The sequence below is a fragment of the Phascolarctos cinereus genome, unplaced genomic scaffold, assembly GCF_003287225.1.
Source record: "Phascolarctos cinereus isolate Bilbo 61053 unplaced genomic scaffold, phaCin_HiC Scaffold_5;HRSCAF=322, whole genome shotgun sequence".
NCBI lineage: Eukaryota > Metazoa > Chordata > Mammalia > Diprotodontia > Phascolarctidae > Phascolarctos > Phascolarctos cinereus.
Genome location: NW_027555958.1, coordinates 475158723 through 475176226, shown reverse-complemented (window position 1 = coordinate 475176226; position 17504 = coordinate 475158723). Strand labels below are relative to the sequence as shown.

The window sequence follows — 17504 nt, the reverse complement described above, 5'->3', positions numbered from 1 at the left end:
GAAATTCTGAAAAGGAAAACATTGTCAACAAACCCACATCTAAAGCCTCAAAAGGAAATAAGAACTGGCATGAAGCCCAAAAACCTTCTCAGAAGAGCTCAACAAGGATTTTAAAAATTAAATAAGAGAGGGAGAAGAAAAATGGGAAAAGAAATGAGAGAGATAAAACAGAGTCAATAGCTCAGAAGAGGAAGGAGAAAGGACAAAACAAAGGACAAGTATTAATGGAAGAAAACAAGTCCTTAAAGAGCAGAATTGTCCAAATAGAAAAGGAGACCAAAAAAACAAAAACTCACTGAGGAGAACTCCTTAAAAAATAAAATGGACCAAATGGAAAAAGAGGTACAAAATCTAATAGAAGAAAACACTTTGTTAAAAATTGGAACTTGGCAAGTGGAAACTAACAACTCTGTGAGAGTAGGATGACTAATGTTGATAGACATAGCCCTTCTCAGGAATTCAAGGATCTAAGGTATCTCCAAAAGTCTCATGATGGAAAATGCTATTCACATCCAAAGAAAGAACTATGGAGTTTGGAAGCAGGTGGAAGTATATTATTTGTTCTTTTTTTCTTTCTGTTTTATTTCCTCTTTCTGGTGGTTCCTCCTATTAGTTCTAATTCTTCATTACAATATGACTAATGTGAAAATATGTTTAATAGGAATGTATATGTATAGCCTATATCAGATTGTGCACCATCTTGGGGAGGAAGGGGAAGAAAAATATAAAACTCAAAAGCTTATGGAAGTGATTGTTGATGAATCAAAATACATCAACAAAAAATAAATTAATTTTTAAAAGAAGAAAAAAAAATTCATTTCCTCCAAGATAATGTAATCAGAGAAAGGTGACTTTACTCTTCTCCTGGTCTGTACTCTGGCCCTTCCAGGTTGGAACCCTGCTCCCTTGCAACCACAGATGCTCATTACTGACGCTGTGAGCTAGACCCACAGAACGGGTGATAGATTTTCCAGATGACACCTGTACCTGATAACACAGGCGGCCCCATTATTCTCTCTCCGACCAGTTTAAACCCTTTCACTTGTGTGGGCACTGAGCACTCCTAGTAGCACTGCTGCTACTCTAACAGCTGTGTCCAAAGCCCATTGTTGATGTTACCTCCTATTCAGCTCTGATCCCAGTATTCCCAGACCTGTCTTTGAGCCTTCTGGTGTTCCTGGGCTGGAACAATGACTTTCTGTTGGTTGCACCACTTAAAATTAAATTTGGTGTCTTTAAAAAAACAACACATTTGGAGGGCAATGTTTAGAGAGGTTGGGAAAAATGTTCCCTTTCTTCTGCCATCTTGGTTCCTCCATGATTAATTTTGACTAAGAACTCTCATAAATACCACAGGACACTGGACAATGTTATGTCCTTGAGGAGCTTGGAGCGATTCGGACAAAACACCAACAACTGCTAGCCGTCATCAAACCAAGCCTCCAGATGACACAGAAGAAGCTAATTATGCTCCGATGAAAGCATCTGATGAAACAATGGGGCAGGTACAGCTTCATTAAGCCCTGCTAGAATGGCACCTCTCCAAACTACCTCTTACCATTGTTTGTAACATACATACATACATGCACACGCATATACATGCATATATATTTACATGGGTACACACATATAAACTATAATATAATTTGTGTGTATAGACAAACTAAATATGGTTTATGCATACCCAAACACACAAATGTATATGCGTATGTATGTGTTTGTACACACACACTCACATGTAAACTCTAGGTAGTTTCATTTTTCTTTATAACAGCCTCCAGTCTGTCAACAAGCATTTACAAGGCAGCTCTCACGTGCTAGGCATTATGCAAAGCTTCCTTGAGAGGGAGATTTTGCAGCTATTAGTCCTGTTTTGAAGATGAGATCAAAAAGATGCAGAAAAATTACAAGTGACTTCACTAACATCACAAATATATCAACTAAAGAGGAAAGACTCCAGCTCTAGCCTCCTAGGACCAAGTCCGGAGATTGGATGATTTGATTTTTTTTAGACCATGCTATGGTGCATTAAGAAAGACATTTCATGCAGAATTATTCTTCTTTCAACATTAAGCATCTGATTTTGTTGCGGAAGCAGGATGATTGAGGCAAAAGAGCCCTGAAACCTGGGCCTTGCATTGCTTCTTGCTGTAAAATATCTGCTTTGGAGATCAAATTTATAGACCCAATGATCTCTGAATCCTATTATCCTGTAATAACTATCATTCTTGACTTTCTTTGAATGATCAGACATTTGGAGTTATTGTGAAAAGTATTTGTTTCAACAGAGTAGATAGAATTACTCAGGAAAAGAGTACAACACTTTTAATGACCTCAAATTTACCTCTAAAACAAACAAATAAACCAGCATTTTGAACACTTTTTTTACAAGAAACTTCTTCCAGGGATTCTATATGGCTATTAGTCACATAATACTTACATCTTTGCAGAATCAAAACTACAGGTCATCCAAAGTCCAAATGAAAGATGAATGCTCTGAATAAATAAGTATACTAAATATAGTATGTACAGTGACTTCTGCACAAGAAGTGAGATATCAAAAAATAGAAATGTTAGAAAAGAAGAAAGAAAGTGAGGAATGCTAGACCAACCAGGCTTTTTCTGGGCTAGCATGAGTGATATCACCTGCCTCATAAATTCAGATCATCTTAGTTTAGTTTAGTCAGGGAAGGGGACCTGTGGCCTTGGGGAGTTTGCATTCAGTTAAAGGGACACAGTTGAGGACCTAGAGGGCCACATGCATCCTCAAGGCAGCAGGTTCCCCACCCCTGGTTCAGGCATTTCAGTCTCTAGGAGTAGAACTCATTGACGGACAAGACCCAGGTTAAAACTGAAATTGCAAAGATAGGCCACTATTTGGAACACTCTTTTCTTGGGTATGTCCCTGTGCAGCTCACAGGCTACAAAGTGTAGGCTTCCATGAAGTATATCATAACCCCTGGGAATCTCAAAGGTTGCTTCTTAAATTTCTAAATAATAATAACCATAATTCCCTTGATAGAGCACTTCCTATGTGCCTGGGACTGTCCTAAGCACTTTACAGTTGTTATTTCCTTTGATCCTCATAACCACCATGGGAGGCAGGTATTGTTATTATCCCCATTTTACAGGTGAGGAAACTGAGGCAGACAGAGGTTAAGCAACTTGTCAGTATTACACATCTAGTGAGTTTCTGAGGACACATTTGAACTCAGGTCTTCCTGATTTCAGGCCCAGGGCTCTAGTCCTTGCATCTTCTCACTGCCGTAAATAACATATTCTTTGTTCATCCTTCTACCATATACTAACCTTCTAGTCTTTTTTTTTTTCTGTTGTTTGTTTCTTAATGAAAAAAAAAATAAAAAAGGCTCAATCTAAACAGGAAGTGTTAACTGAGACATCAGGTTTACAAACAGAGGCAGCCAGGGTCTGGAGAAAATAATCAAAAGAAGGCTTTATTTGTTATATTTGTTCCTCAAACTTGGATCATGATGTTAATAGCCTTCCCAGGCTTAGCTTTTTTATTTTTTAAATATTTGTATTTGTCATATTTTGGTTTTTACCTGTGTCTGATATTTGAGAGCAAAACACTGGAAAAATTAAAAGAATTGTCCTTTATTTTGGCAGGAAGTCTATCTGAATGAATCAGGAAGAAGGATTAGAGTTTACAACCAAAACCATGCCCCTCCAACCCACATTTAAATGTTGGCATTTGTTAGCTTTGTTCCTATGCTGCTGCTGCTACTACTACTACTACTACTACTACTACTACTACTACTACTACTAATAATAATAACAATAATAATAATGCAAAATTAGTTGGTGATATTTTGTAGCTTTTTTCTTAGTAATAATAATACCTGAAACTTTTATTTCACTGGCAAATGGGAGTAAATTCCACTGCCATGGATTAGAGAGCTGCCTCAGGCACCAGCAAGTTTAATGATCTGCTCAAAGTCATGCAGTCACCGACTCAGGCAGAACTTGGAGCCGAGATCTTCCCGAATCCAAGGTCAGTGAAAACCTTTCTTTTCTCTTCCAGTCACCTCAGTTTCCCCTAAAACCATGTTTGTCTTCTTCTTTTCCAATCTCAGAATCTTCCTCTTCTCACAGCAGCACAAACTCTCCGAGCTGGCAGCCCAAGCCCCACATTATTGCCCGGATCCCTGTGCAGCCCAACAAGGCACTGAGCCTTTGTTCAATTCTTGCTTGGAGATTGCCAGTGAAAGGGAATCCAAGGCCTCTGAACATCTTATTCTATCTTAGAATGTCACTGCTGATGGGAGCTTGGGTCCAATGAGGGGCTGGCATGAAACCTTGGGAGTGAAGCAGACAGGAAGAGGAACACAGTGCCCTCTGGTCCCTCATTGCTCACGCTTTCCTCCCTTCCTCCTTTTTTCTCCTCCTCCTCTGTCTCCTCCATCTCCTACTTCTCTTCCCCCTCCTTCTCTTCATCCTCTTCCTCCTCTTCCTCCTCCTTCTCATCCTTCTCCTTCTCCTCTTCCTCTTTCTCCACCATCTACTCCTCCTTCCCCTCTCTGTTTCTATCTCTCTCTATTTTCATCTCTCTCTGATTTTCTATCTCTTTTACTGAATTTCTTTGATTCTATCCCTTTCTATCTCTGCCTCTTTGTCTGTGTCTCTGTCCCTGTCTCTTTCTCCTGTTAGCCCAGTGACAGAAAATCTTCATTCACTTTTCTGTCATTGTCTCTTGAATGCTTTGACAACTAAACTGAATTCAGGGATATGAAAATTCTTGCCGGTGTGTGTCTGCAGTGCACCCCCACCCCCAGCCATTGAATTGCTTTACTGTCCTTAGTGTCCGAAAGTGACCTAGAGTTTATAGACCCAATTTGAGAAGTCTGTAAGTGAAGGACTGCAAGAATCCTATTGCCTTGGCTAACATCAGCTGAAGCTCCCAATGTATATGCTTCTCCTGCCCCTCTTCATTATGGAGGCTCAGCAGCTCTTGATATATTCTTTTCCTTTTGTTATCTCCATGAAGCCTACTCCCCATTTCCATCCTGTCCTGTGGTCACCATCAATAGATGCCTCTATGAAATGTTCTGTTTGCTAAGGACCTCACGATTCAGTACTCATTGACATTACCTCATTTTAAATCATTTTCTCAATGAATGGCAAAGAACTTTCCTTGTTTGAAGACATAATATGCTTTTTTTACAAGAAACAAGGTGGCATTGTGTCCTCAACAGAGATCCAGCCTCACCATCAGGATCACCTGCACTGAGTCCTGCCTCTGACTCATCCAGAGCTCAGGGTTCCAGAGTAATTCTTTAGGATTATATGTTGCAAAGAAAGTAACATCATGCATTGGCATGTCCTAATACTAATGAAATATATTAAAATCAGTATTAATAGCTCGCATTTACATAGCATTATAAGGCTGGCAAGACTCCTTTAAAACATCATCTCATTTTATTCACACAACTATTATGTCCATTTTACAGGTAAGAAAACCAAGGCTGAGGGGATTTAAGTGGCTTTCTCAGGGTCATACAACTAGTATCTGTCATTAAGTCTTCCTGTATCCAAATAGAGGCCCCTCTCCATTATACCACCTCACCTATCTGCATCTAGAATCCTGGGCCAAGGCCCTATCTTTAGTATAAAGTTATATAGACAGGACCAGAATGATGTCTCTCACTTAAGGTTACACATTCTGATATAGGAGTTGGGTTAGAATAGCCATTTTTGATTGAAATTATGTGGTCTCTGGTTTTCAGATACTTGGCAGTGGGGACCTGGCTTTCAGGAGCATCTGTCTCAATCAGTTGGACTCTAAAATAACCAGATCTGAAGGCTGCATTGTGAATTAAGGTACCCACAGTGGGCATTCTTTCTTTCATATGTCCTTGAGAAGTGCCTCTCAGAATCCTGGAGTTTGGGAGAACTCTATTTTCAAACCATTGATTCAACCCAATAGCTTGTTGGGATGAGTACAAAGTTTGGAATCAGTAGGTTTGGGTTCAAATCTTGGCTCAGAAAGTTATTCATAGTGTTATGTTAAGCAAATTCTTTAACTTTGCAGGGCTTTAGTTGAGGGACTTGAATTAAATGACTGCTATGGGCCTGTCTGCTCTAAACCACTGATCCCATGATTCTGGTGGGCAGATCACTCTGACCTCTTGCTTTTTTCACATCTAATTAGCATGATCATGTTGAGGGTTACATGCTACAAGTCAACTTATCTCTGTTTTACAAATGAGACAACCAAGTTTCTGACAATTCCAAGCACTTTTTGATGGACTCATAGCTAATGTGAGACACATAATGAAATGTTCATGACTCCCAGCTGAATGCTTTTATTGTCATAGATGACCTGTGAATAAATATGTTGGAATTTGTCCTTTCTGTGTGAAACACAGGCACCAATGAATGTTTTTAAACATTGGCTACAGGTAGAAAACAGTTTAAATCTGTAATGAAAAGGGGAAAAAAGTTGAACTGTAATCTACTTGTTACTCTAGGTAAGAAAACATATGGAACAAATCTGAAATAAAAAATGACTGTGATTTTTCAGAAGTTCTGTGGGACCAGGCATCATTTTGCCTCACCTGACCTTGGTTTAAGGAGTGTAAGAAGTGGGAGTCGTTTCAGGGCTGGAGCAGCTTTCAGAACTCTCTTTGTCCAGCTGATGGCTGTGTCTTTTATGATTCCTGGCAGGAACTCTAATTAACATGAGAAGGTCTTTAGTCCTTCTGGGCTGTAATCATTCCCAAATTTCAGTGAGTACCAAAGAAACCACTAAAAGGGATCACAAGTCTAGTACTAGCTTTCAGAACACCCAATCAGGGGAAGAGAAGCATTCTGTACTCTGACCTAAATCCTTCCCATAAGGTCTGTTTATCTGTCTGTTCCTAGCATCCGGCCCCATACTTAGCACACAGTAGTGCAAATGCTTAATACATCTTCATGGAAAGAAGGAGCCAAAAAAAAAAAAAAAGAGGAGGGAGGGAATAGGAATAGATAGAGGGGGGAAAAAGGAAGTAAGACAGGAGGGAAAACTGGTAGAAAAAAGGAAGGAAAGAAGGAAGGAAGGAAAAAAAAACAAAGGGAGGGAGGAAGGAAGTGAGGGAAGAAGGAAGGGAAGGAAAGAGGACTTAACATATAAAGGCCCACCTCAAGCCCCATTTCCTCCATTCCCACAGTTCCCTTTTTCTTCCTTCTGGTTTTGTAAAATAAGTGATTTTGGGTATCTTCTTTTTCTCTCTGTAACTTTTCAAGTTTGGGCCTTGCAGGGATGCAGTGGATAGATCACCATGCCTGAACTCAGGAAAACCTGAGTTCAAATTCTGCCTCAGACAACTATAATCTGTGTGGCCCTGGATGTGACATTTAACTTCTGTCTGCCTCAATGAACTCAACTACAAAATGGGGAAAATAACAGTCCCTATCTCTCAGAGTTGTGGCGAGTATCAAATGAGCTAATAATTGTAAAGCACTTAGCACAGTGTCTATAGAAACGTCAGCTATTATTGTTGTTGTTACTATCATCATCATCGTTATCATTATTATTAAATATATTGTCTCATTTAATAGCATGGAAGGTCGTTGAGGTAAGTGATTGCTTCATTTTTTCTCTGTATTTCTAGGGCCTGGAAATGGGCAGGCTTTTACTAAAGGCACCTTGATTGATTGAATTCAAAGTATAGTGTGTCTTCCTGCACCTCTCATAAACACACCTCTCTCTCCCTTACTGATGCTGCCTGCAGCCAGTATATATAACAGCAGGAAAAAGCAGAGTTCTCTGTTGGAATGTGGACATTGCTCCCAATCCTGCAGCCTTTGCAGAACCTCACAAAGCTTGGAGGCTAACGGAAGAAAGAGGTGAGCCAGCCACTTTGTGAACAGAGTTTTCAGGGGTCCTAAGCCATCATTCTGCTTGCCTCTGTCTATCAGTCTGCTTCTCCTGGTAGGTGAACTCTCTGTGAGTCTCTTTGGGAGTCAGAGGCCCTGAAAGGGATTAAAGTATAATGACCACAATGACAGATGCAGAATCAGAAAGACCCAGGTCCAATTCCAACTTCTAACACTCATCTGCTGTGTGACATTAGATCAATCCCTTTACCTCTCTGCGGTTCCTTTTAAAATGAGCACAATAGGAACTTACTTGTGTGAAACTCCAAGGAGATAATGTTTGCAGAGCATTTGGTAAAATGTTAAGGACTACTGGATCTTCACTTACTATAATATGAGGGAAATGCCATGCTGTCAGAAGGGCAAGGTGGATTTATTTACTCCATTGAGTCATGCTAGCTCTCCCTGAGGAAGTGCTAAGATGCCCAATAGCTCAATCTTAGGCAGAGGCTTTAGACTCACTCAGAAAATCTTTGGAAGTTGAGTAACTTCGCAGAACAGTTATATTCCACTACTCCTGAGAAATGCAGGTTGGTCCAGAAGTCAGTACAAATTGTTTAACGAGTTTTGAACTGCAATTATTGAAGACACTGGAGCAAGTGTGGGATAAGTAAGACCCAGAAAGAGGAACCATGTGGAGTGAGGTTGGGATGCTGGGGAAAGAGGACCCAGGTTCAAACTTAGGCAAGGCTCCGTTCCTTCATTAAACAAAATCTCAGGACTTAGTTCAGGACTTTCCCTGCTCAAATAAGGCAAACTCAAGAAAAAAGTTAGAAGGATTTTATTTAACATACAAAGTCAGATTTGTAGAAATCAAATTGCATGCTGCTTTTCTAGACAGGAGTAAACAACTTCCATATTACAGCAAAAGTATTTTGATTGGTAGAGCAGCTGAAGGCACAGTAGAGATAGTGCTGAATAGATAGACTCATCTTCCTGAGTTCAAATCTGGCTCCAGACAACTACCAGCTGTGTGACCCTGGGCAAGACACATAACACTATTTGCCTCAGTTTCCTCATTTGCAAAATGAGCTGGATAAGGAAATGATAAACCACTCCAGTACTTTTGCCAAGAAATCCCCCAATGGGGTTAAAAAGAGTCAGAGAAAACTGAAACAACTGAACAAGAAGAACTATTTTGAATGGTACATGTAATTCTGAGAAGATGTGATTCATGCCACCTCAGCTTCTCTGTCATTACAATATCACAGGGAGATGGGATTAGTGCACCAGTGCACCACTGTCTCCTGCAGGCCAGCTGATCTGCTAACTGGCGGTACACCAGTGGCTGACTTCGCTTGCCTCAGTCCCATGTTTGAATGGAGGAGGCCCTTGAGAGCTCAAAAGGGCATGAGGAAAGTCCCACTTCATCAGAGTTCTAGCAGCATCCCTGGGTCAGGTGAGGGTAGCATCAACATTAAAAATCAAGGATAGATGGAATGTAGATCCTTGGCTATATTAGGAACCTAGAAAAAAATCTGCACTATGCCTAATGAGGAACTGCTTGAGTGTTCCACAAATGTCAGAGAAGACCTGCCAGGGACCAGGTGGCATGTTACTCTTGGCCACACATGCTTTCTAAGCTTAAGCATGTTTCCCTGTCCTCTACATGTGATTACAGTAGAATGTCACAGACTTTGGGAAGTGGCTTTTGTACCAGTTGTGTCTATTGTACTGCTTTATTAAAACCTCCTTAATTACAGACGATTCAAATGACTCTCAACGGATAATTTTGTGAAATTACGGTAGGAGCCTTGAGCTGATGCCATCATAGGATTACTTCTGACTTCAGAGAGAGCACGACAGTCTGGAATAGATTCCTTGCCCCAGGACAAAAGGCATAGTGATTGTCAGAGTGGGAATAGGAACTCAAGAATGTATTTGTGCTCCACCATGCTGCCAAGAAGTTAGGGGGGGAAAAAAAAGGAAAACGAAACTTGGCCAGGATGAATCTGTGTCACTAGGTTGTCTCAGGTTATGATCTGCAGGGCCTTCCCTTCAAGGCACATTGCTGTCAGAGGTCACAGGACTCAGTCATTTGTGCCGGGTCTCTGATGAACATAAAAGGTACTGTCAAGGAATCCTTGTCACCATCTTACCTCTGATAAATACTATGTTCTGGGCAATTCAAATCACTTCTCTGAGGTTAAATTTCCTTAACAGTGAAATGAGAATACACATACTACTTACCTAAAAAATCTGTTCTGAGATACATACATACATACATACATACATACATACATACATATATATGTATACACACATACATACACAGATACACAGACATTTATCCATATGTATACATGCATACATGTGTGTATATGCAGGTTAAATGACTTGCCCAAGGTCACACAGCTAGTAAGTATCTGAGGTAGGGCTTGAACTTAGTCCTTTTTGATAACAAGTCCAGTGTTCTCAGCACAATGACTGAGAGGAAGCTTCTTGAGCACTTCACAAAGAGAAGAAAAGCACCTCCAGCACCTGTGTTTTGTTACCTTTTTGCCATTTGAGCTTTCTTTTTTATTTTACTTTTAATTTATGGAATAAAGCAAGCATTTCCATAACATAGCACAACAAAGAAGATGATTGCGCACAAAACTGCAAATCTACTGTGCTCAACTTGCTATTCCTTTCAAGTAGACAAGAAACTTCTCATGCAACTGTTTTCTTTTTTTCTTCCCTTCCATCCTCCCACTCTAGAGATAGCTACCATTATACACAAATAGGTACAATTATTCTATACATACTTCTATTTATCAGTCGTTTCTCTGAATGCAGATAGTGTCTTCGTATGTCCTTTATGATTAATTTTTCATATTTATGAGTCAAAATAACTTATTCACTCAAAGTTGTTCTTAAAACAATATTGCTGTTTATACAATGTTTTCTGCTCTTCATTACTACATCCAAATCTTTCAATGCTTTTTTTCTTAAATCACTGATCTCTTTAATTCTTATAGCACAATAGTATTCTAACACAATCACGTAGCACAACTTCTTTAGGCATTCCCCAATTGATGGGTAGCCCTGCAATTTCTAGTTCTTGGCTACCACAAAGAGAGTCAGTATAAACATTTTAGAATATACAGGCTCTTTTACTTCTCCCCTAATGATCTTTGGAAATAGATAAAATAGTTGCATTTCTGGGCCAAAGGGTGTAGGTAGTTTAATAACACTTTGGGTATATTTCCAGATTGCTCTCCAAAATAGTTACCTCAGTTCACAATTCCACCAACAATGAATTACTGTCCCAGTTTTTTTCATTTCCCCTTCACCATTTATCACTTTCCCTTCTATCATTTTAGCCAATCTGATATTCATACCATGCTATCTCAAGGTGACTTTAATCTAAACTTCTCTAATCAATAGTGATTTAGAGCATTTTATGTGACTATAAATTGTTTAGATTTCTTAATTTGAAACCTGCCTGTTCATATCCTTTAACCATCTATCAATTGAGGAATGACTCACGTTCTTATAGATTTAACAAAGTGCTATATATGTTTGAGATGTGAGACCTTTGTCTGATCAACTGTTCATAAACTTTTCCTCGAATTTACTTCTTTCCTTCTAATCTTGGCTATATGCACAATTTCTTTTTAAATTTAATGTAATCAAAATTATTCATTTTATGCCTAACTTTGCTCCCTAACACTTGTTTATTTGTCTATGGTTCACCTATTAATAAGTCTGATAAGTGATATGTTCCTTGTTCTTCTAATTGTCTTGTAAAAACATTTCTCTTTAGAGGCATCTAGGTGACCCAATGGATAGATCACCAACCCTGGAGTCAGAAGGAACTGAGTTCAAATCCAGCCTCAGGCACATAACACTCACTAGTCATGTCACTCTGGGCAAGTCACTTAACCCCAATTGCTTCGCCAAAAATAAAATAAAATAATTCTATATATATATATATATATATATATATATATATATCTATATCTATATATATATATATATATATATATATATATATATATATATATATATATATATATCTATATCTATATATATATATATCTAAGTCATGTATTCATTTTCAAATTGTTTTTGGCAAATGGTATAAGATATTGGTCTATGCCCGACTTCTGCCATACTGCTTTACAGTTTTCCTAACATTTTTGTTTACCAAATAATGAATTTTTATCCCACTTTACACTTGTCAAATACAAAGTTATTATATTTATTTGCTGCTCTAAATTGCATGTCTACTCTATTCCAATGATCTACCTTTCTATTTCTTAGCCAGTACCAGACAGATTTGATAATTATTGCTTTATAATATAGTCTAAGATCTAGTACTGCTAAACTTCATTCATTTGTACTCTTTTCATTATTTCCTTTGATACTTGACTTTTTTGTTTTTCTAAATGAATTTTGTTATTATTTCATTCCAATTCAGTTAAAAGTGACAATTTAATTGGGATGGCATTGAATATATAAATTACTTTGGGTAAAATTATCATTTTTTGTTATACTGGCCCTGCCTACCCATGGACAATTCATATTTCTCCAATTATTTAAATCTGATTTTATTTATACAAAACCTTTTTTAAAAATAATTTTGTTTATTTAGTTCCTGATTTTGTTTTGACAGGTATCCTCCCAGGTATTTTATGCTGTCTAGAGTTATTTGAAGAGGGGTATTTTTTACTATCTCTTTTTGCAGACTTTTGTGGATGACATATAGGAATGCTGATGATTTATGTGGATTTATTTCTATCTTGCTACTTTGCTAAAATTATTAATTGTTTCAATTAATATATGTGCTTTCTAATATTGATCTCACTTTCCTCTGGAATCTGACATTTTTTGATCATGTTCAAAGACAAACGGTTCAATAGTAACTTGTCACTATTATTTCCTCTGATCTTATTTATTATTATTATCTCATTCTTCTTATCTTTTTATGGGTTTCGAACATGCAGTGTAGTCTTATATTGATCCTAGATTCTTAAAGGCCATGTTAATGGAGTGTGATATATATAGCCTTAGAAAGGCTTCCAGCACGGACCTCTTGATGGACATGTGAATCATTCACCTGAGGGTCTACCAAAGTAAACTGAGAGAATCACATTGCTGTACTGTTGGCAGTCAGGAAATGATGTTTTTTGTTAGATCCCATTCTCTCTATTGAATCCTGATCACAGCCATCATATACCCCATCAATGTACACCATGTGATGACTATCTTTGGTTTTTTAGAAATAGTAGTGATCCATGCCTTTCTATCATACAGCGTGCCATTGAAAAGTTAGTATGGGGGAAAAAATGATTTTTGCTTTCACAGCAAGCTTGTTATCATCGAGAAAGTTTTGCAATTTATGGAAAACAGTCCAGACTTCTCTCGTTTTCCTCTTTCATTCTGGGCCCATTCCATTGCCCACCTGTACAGTCTCTCCTACACATACTATATGTAATGTTGGGTGAGCATGTTAGGTGTTTATGCAAATTTGTGCTGAAATCTGGGCAGCAGGCATTCTTCATCGCCTTGGTCCTTCCTGAGTGTATAGACCAACCAGATTCCTTTAAATGAGTATGCAGTGTTTCCAGGAAGTTTTACAGTGTCCTTGGGCTAGATGCAATCAACACACTATTATGTGCAAATGGGCTGCTCTGGACAACCTTACCATTCCTGGAGAAGTCTCCTTTAACTTAGATTCAAGCATAAATAGGGTGATCACATTTCAGGGATATCTTAAAGCTGATTAAGGAATACAGTAGGTCTTTGGACTAGATATCTAAACCCCCTGCTTAATATAAAATTCTATCATTTTATCACAAGAATATGTAGGGTCTGCTTCCCATTGGAAATCTGTTTTCAACAGCATGAGTTTAAAGTTTGTCTTCAGTGCCCCTACCTTGTGCATCATTGCTACACACCTTCTTATTCTAGCCTGACATGCTTATCCTGTTCCCTGACCTTGAATTGTCTCTGGGCATCACTGCCAGCTAGGTTACCATCTACCCCTTTCTACCTCAACCTTCAAATGTCTCTATTGTTCATCTCATATGCTTAGGGCTCAAAATCCTAGTGTATATTTAAATAAGTAAATATGTGTTACTGTCATACTGTATATAAGTCTATTTTACCTCAAGCCAAGTAGAGGTAATATGCCTATCTTTCTTATCTAAGCAGTTTCATAAGTGCTTGACAATTTGCAAAGAGCTTTAAGTAAATGACTTCATTTGAGCTCATAAGAAGTCCGTAAGGAAGATACTAGAGGTATTATTTTCTCACTTTTACAGGCAAAAAAGCCTGATGCCCAGAGATGTTAAGTAGCATACCTTTCAAGCTGTATTATAAATCCCTCCTTGTTATGAATTCTGCTCTTTATACACAATTGCCTTCTTGTTATTCTTCACACAGATTGCTCCATCTCTGATATCTGTACATTTTCATTGGTCATTATACCCAGAATTCACTCCCCACTCATTGCCACCCTATTCAAAGGTGGCTGCCACAATGTAAGTGCTTAATAATTGGCTTAATAAAAGACCAGATTCATCTTCAGGTTGTAGCTCAAGTACTAGACCCTCAACAAGTGGAGTCCATTTTCCCTCCCTGAACTACTTTAATTCATTTTGTACTTATTCTGAATATACTTATATGTGAACATGTTTCAGCCCTACATAGAATATGAAGCTTTGGAAAAAATATATTTTTTTTAATTTTTCTCTTTTTATCTCCTACATGGACATATTTGATGAACTGATTAACTGTGATATAAGACCTAAATATCAGAGGTGGGATTTAACCTCAGTTTTTCCTAAAACCAGGTCAAGTGCTCTATGCATTGCATAATATTATACTTTGTCCATGTTCTTGAAAATTTGGGATTAATTAAATTATGGCCCATACACTTAATGAGTTTTTATTCTAGTGTCAGCCAATTTATTTTTGTTGTTATTTGTCCTTCATTCTCGAAGAGGACCATGGCATCAGGAGGGTGATGCCATGACTTGCAAGTATATTGATTTAAGTGTGCAAGAGCAAAAAATAGAGATAACTCTAATGCAAAGAGGTACAACTAAGTAGTGAAATATTCTATATTATTATGATATGATATGTAATATAGAGTACTATAATATAATAAATTATATTGTGCTGTGCTATTATACTATAGCTAAGTTTTATAGTAATAAAGTAGGGTGATATCAAGAAGGTCAAATGGTATAATAAAGAGTACCTAACTTATAATTCACACCTGAGATCAGATTAAGATTCTTTAGCCTTGGTTAAGTTACTTTGTCTCTCTCTATCTCAGTTTGCCTTTCTGTAAATTGAGGGTAAAAGATGAGACGACCTTTTCTGAAATAACCCTTATGCTTGGAGATCAGAGATCCCATGAGAGTAGAATATTGAGTTTCAATAATTCAAATGGGATCCTCTCTATTAGCTCAGATGAGAAAGGATTACTTCTGGATGAAGTGAACAGGGAAGGCTTCATTGAGCTAGGTCTAGAAAGGTGATACTGTACAATCTTCACACTTTTTAGTGTTATACCTTTAAATCCCACCCCAAACACAAATGAATCTCAAAAATAGATAGTAACACCCTGCCACTAATGCTATGTGACTTAATCCATTCATTTGACCTTTACAACTCTCTGTGACATCCTCAGAAAAATGACAGGGCTGAATATAGATAATGTACGGTTCCTGCCAGGCCTCACATTCAATGATTCTGTAATATAATAGGCCAATGATTGCACCATGCTGGAAACACTGGGTAGCATTTTAGCATCCCAAAGTGTTCTGAAAGCCATTGACATGAGAGCATGGACAATTCACATCCTGTTCAAGAAAGTGTGGACTTTATGAGGGAAACAATGCAATTCAAGGTAACTTTCTGGAACAATTCTTCACCATGGACAGTTCTCCATAGCCACCTTTTTCAGCAATTAGCCTTTTTCCAGATGTGTTACTATTGGCCATAAATTATGATAACATTCGTTTTTTACCAATAGGGATGTTGTGCTAGCTCTTTCAGAAAGACATGGAGTGGTCTGTGGGTACATCTTTTTGCTTCCCCATTTACTGAGGTTAGGGAGGACCCTGGACACTTTTTTAACCTCAAAATTATCAGGGGAGACAACAGGAAAACAAATATGTAAAATCACTCTGTGATCAGGATAAATTGGAGATAATAAATAGAGGGAAGGTGCTGGAAAGTCCTAGATCTTCCGCCAACCAACTGTGTGTCCATGAGAAATAACTTATAGGACTATAGAAGAATCAATTCAGAATGGTAAGGGAACGTAGCAGACAGCTAACCAGGCAGTCATTCAGTTAACAAACAAATAAATAAATACGGAAATGTATGTATGTGTATACGTATATAATCAAACCCTTCATTTTACAGGTAAGAGAACTGAAGGCCAGAGGTTAAATGACTTATTTAAGGTCACAAAGATTATAATTCCAAAATATTTTCCACTTTACTGCTCAGGGCTCCCCAGCTCTTTCCCTCCCCTCCCCTCAAGACTCGGTTTCCTCATCTGTAAAGTGCGGGAAAATAACTACTAGTAATAAAAGAACTAGTGATAAGAAATCTCAATGGTGACATAGAAAGAAAGTAACTCAAGTAACTCAAGGTCTGACGTGCAAAAGAGAGAATAGGAGAGAGCAGCCTGGGCTGCGGGAAGTGGCTGAGGGGATGTCCGGGATGATGGCCTGGGGGGAGGAAGATGGCTGGGGCAGCGACCAGGACTGGAGGATCTACGTGCGGCTGACTTGAGGGAGAAGTCGTGGAGGACCTGCTCTGCAAGTGCGGCCGCACCCGGGCCCTGGCGCTCCAGAACCGCCGGGGCCTGGAGCCATCGGCCTCCGTGCGCTTCCACGACGGCAGGGATGCAGAGGACGCCGAGTATGGAAGGGACGGTCATGACTATGGCCAGCGCCGGCTGAGGCGGGGAGGTTTACCCGGGGATCCTGTGGGTGAAGGTCCTCTGGGGGGAAGAGACCGTGGTCAAGATCTGAATGTCGAGGTCTTGGCCCAGGCCTTTCTGGCCCAGTCCTTCCTCCCTCGGGCAGCCGGCAGGATGTGAAGATCACGGGCGAGGAGCTGCAGGTGTGCAGACCGATGGCGTGGGGCGGTGCCGCCCCTCAGCAAGGAAGATCGGAATACGCCCTGCCCAGGCCGGACCACCCCGAATTCCATTCTCAGGAGGGTGAAACTTCCTATATCAGAGTTGATGCAGAAAGAAGCACCAGCTGCGGCTGCTCCCCGTCCGCTCGTGGTAAGGGGCCGTGATTCTGCCTCCCAGAGCAGGGGCTCCCCAGATCACACCTCTCCCTTCGCACCGTCAGGAAACCGTTTCTGGTTTGTTGTTGTCGTTATTTTTAGTGTGAACTGAGTTACCCTCTGCTTGGAATCTACTTCCAAATTGACTTGGTGTCTTAGGAATTTTTTAATAACTTTTTTTTAAAGGAAAAACTCTATACAACACAACTACATATGTACAATTTCTGCCAGGGCCATGTTGGCAGAGAAATGTTTGTAACTGCGGAAATTGTGCTTTTGGTTTAGAAGCAAGGTGCATATTTCCCTTTCTTCCCCCAATGATGGAGAAAAATCAGTGCCCTGGCATGGTGGCTCACTCTGCACAGGCACTATATATA

The 17504-nt window shown here is 39.1% G+C and overlaps 1 pseudogene; it reads left to right on the top strand.

Moving 5' to 3' along the window:
* The window catches only part of LOC144457719 (serine/arginine-rich splicing factor 9-like), a 109391-nt pseudogene extending 92152 nt beyond the window's left edge, over positions 1 to 17239 (top strand).
* Positions 17240 to 17504: the final 265 nt, after the last annotated feature.